This window comes from Myripristis murdjan, chromosome 12 (genome assembly GCF_902150065.1).
Source record: "Myripristis murdjan chromosome 12, fMyrMur1.1, whole genome shotgun sequence".
Lineage (NCBI taxonomy): Eukaryota > Metazoa > Chordata > Actinopteri > Holocentriformes > Holocentridae > Myripristis > Myripristis murdjan.
The window spans coordinates 19,898,101-19,901,396 of NC_043991.1; positions in this window are offsets into that span (position 1 = coordinate 19,898,101).

The window sequence follows — 3,296 nt, forward strand, 5'->3', positions numbered from 1 at the left end:
CTGTTTTTCCATCAATTCAGCTTTCTCTAACATGCAGAAGGATGCAGCACTGGTCTGCTTGTTTCTTTTAATTGGTTTAATTGGGAGGCGCAAATTTCATAGATGCAGTGTACGCCCATATTCGACTGGGAGGTTCAGCAGAGACACTTTGTGCTGTAGGTCACCGGAGAAACTGTAGGCTTAACCATCTCTGAACAAAGCTATGGTCTGTGCTTTGTGCCTGCAACAAGTAGCCTCAGTGTCATATTGGTGTAGTATGTAATAATATCTCTTATCAGTACATTATATCTTAGCATAAGTGTCATAAGCTTTCACTTTATTTCTTGCAAAAATACATAAATATATTTAAATTACGAGAAAATTACCATGAAATTACCCCAAAATTATTGGAAAAAGGGAATCATGAAAAAAAAAAAAAAAAAAAAAAAAAAAAATAGGACAGTAGGACACAAAAAGTAAATTAGAAAATTATAAGAAGATTGCCATAAAATTGAAAAAAAAAAATTTAAAAAATCACATTAAACTGTATTTGCAATTATATATTTAAACTGCAAGAGAGTGACCAAATAGTGGACACAGAGGTCACTGGAGCTCATAGTCAGAAGTCAGAGGAAAGTGCAGCACAACATCTCTACCTCTATAGCAGCAGACCCTGATGCAGTGGACTGGGTAAGCCTGCGAAATCCACACTGTCGTCAAATCACCCGAGACGCTTTCTTCTCTTGCAGCACGTTTGCCTTGTTGCATTTGTATCAGCTTTTTGTATGTCTTGACTTTCGCATTTGTTTTTCTGAATTTGGAGCTCGTTTCTCTTACTGTGTTTTGCTTTTACATGTGAAGCGCAATTTTCTTTGAAGACTACCATACTTTTTTTACCAAAGAATAGCTTTTTGAAATGGCTTTTAAACCATCTCCCTCCTGTATCCCTAGGGACTAAATAGTCCATGTAATAACAGGGTTACAAACCCCATCCCACCCAAAGAAAAGTCATTATTATATTCCACATTCATTGAGTCTGTGGACATCCAGCAGGGCGCCTGGAGCTTGGAGTGGAGGGTGCGTCTCATGGAAGCCGTCTGACTGTTGATGTACGCCCATTGGCCGTGGCAGTAACTCACAACAACATGACTGCTTTTTCTAGGATCCCTGATGTCATCTAGAGAGGATTTTCTTTGCAAGGTGTTTATATTACCCCCAAAACACAGACAAAAGAACATGAGGGAAAACCCAACTGAATTTAATGTAATATGTAGATGATCTTGTAACAGTAAAAACGTTGCTCATGTGTTCTGTAGAGGAGCTCTGAAGTGCCGCTTCCTCATCCTCGACACTGCCTTGCCTCTGTGTGGTGAAACTCTACGAGATGACAGAGAGAAGAGAAAAGAAGCTGCAGCTGACAGTACAGTCACGGTGTGTGCTGCCTTGCTCGTGGCCAGCAGTGTCAGGTAAAGGTAAGCATACAGAGGCCGTGTCACACATACAGTTGGTTGTGCTGCATGGCGAAAAAGGAAGATGGCCATAAAGACAGGCCCAGAGCCCAGATCTGAACCCCATCAACAACCCTGAGCCGGGCATGGTGTGATGTTTTTCTGTCCACACACTTTTGACCATACAGTGTGCACATTTCCAAATCCCTAGAGCAAACCTGAGGAGGACAGAGCCCCCGAGTTTAAGGACAGGTTCACTATTTTGTAACCTTGGCTCTATTTACAGATCAGTCCTACATCATCCTCTGACGTAGTGACCATCATTTCACTGGTTGCTTCAGTGTTGATCCTGATACCGATGAGCTGCAGGCTCAGCAGTGGCCAGTGGGGTAATCATAAATGGCTTAAATGGCAAAAGAAAATGCTGCTTTTCTGAGATGGGAACCTCGGTGTGCTCTCAGAGAATGTTCTCCAGAAAAAGGGTTTGCAAACCATCATTAAATCAACAGAACTGCTTCATTTGGAAGAGAAGTAGGTCTGCTTTATTTCACAAACTAAGCTCTACCTATCAAACGGTAAACTTCCACACTGTAGCTCTGTCCAGCTGGCAGAGTCCTACGCAAAAGCAGCGAAAATAAATCCTGAAAGAATACCACTGTCTAAGCCCATAACTATCAACCAAATGCTCAATCAGTCGAATCAGGATCGGCTGAAAGGGCACATAAATATAATAAAACTCAAAGAAGAAACCGCAAAAATGAATAAAATTGACTATTGATATTTAGTGAAATTTGTTTAGGTGAATGATACAGTCCTTCTGTTAGTCTGAAGAAAATGATGCATCTACTTCTCATTCAATATAAATTAATGACAATACTTTATCATACAAGAGATAAAATAAACAAATTCAGCAAAAACTTATGAAGCACTTACGTAAAATGTAAAAGAAAAAGTGACTTTATAATACATGCATTTGGGGAATGTAGCAAAATCCAAGCTTTATGTGTAAAACTGCAATGAAATTCTGAAGGTAAATAAACATTTGACAAGAGAGCTGTGGAATGTCGCTGTATCTGGCCACTAAGATGACTGACACCTAATGTTTCAGCTTCTACTACATTGTTCTTTGTACATTCATTGCTGATTTGTAGTTGGACTGGTGCACGTGAAACAGAAATCACACTGGACTGCCTCTCTCTTTGCTTGTGGAAAAAGAATACAAAAAAAGCATATATCCATTCAGTTTAATGTTGATGCATCAAAGAGAAACAACATTGGCCTTGATACATGGGCAGCATTTTTAGGAAATAAAAAATAGTTTATTTATTTGTTTATTTTTAAATTACACTAATTACTCATAGCCATAATGGCTTCTACATTGATTTTGGCCCATTTTACAATCCCCCCTCCATTAGAAACAGTAATTCCTATCTCCAAACCTTCACAATGTTGCTTGTGTGTGTACCTGGCCTGTGTTACCCTGCCACAGTGTATCACAGTTAAGAACCTGCCAACACACTGGCCAAGTCAAAACACAGCTGTAAACATCTGCTAACATGTTGTCTGGTAACATGACTTTTCTCTGTGATTCCTACTTGATCTCTGTTGCTCAAGTTGCCCAGACATTTTCTCTGCTGATCTCAGCCTGAGCAGCAGAACCAAACAGAATCTGTTTGTCATAAAGAGCCGAGTTCTACTGCCTGTGACTCAACAACAGCTCAGTTCTGTCTCCTATGGCAACGCACAGCAACCTTCACTGTTTCACTTGTGCCTAACGGATCGACCGCGTTTGGCTGCTCTTTTGACTGCTCTGCATTTATGATCATTTTGTTGGATATTGACTTGTTTTTGTTGTTGCTGTACATTTGA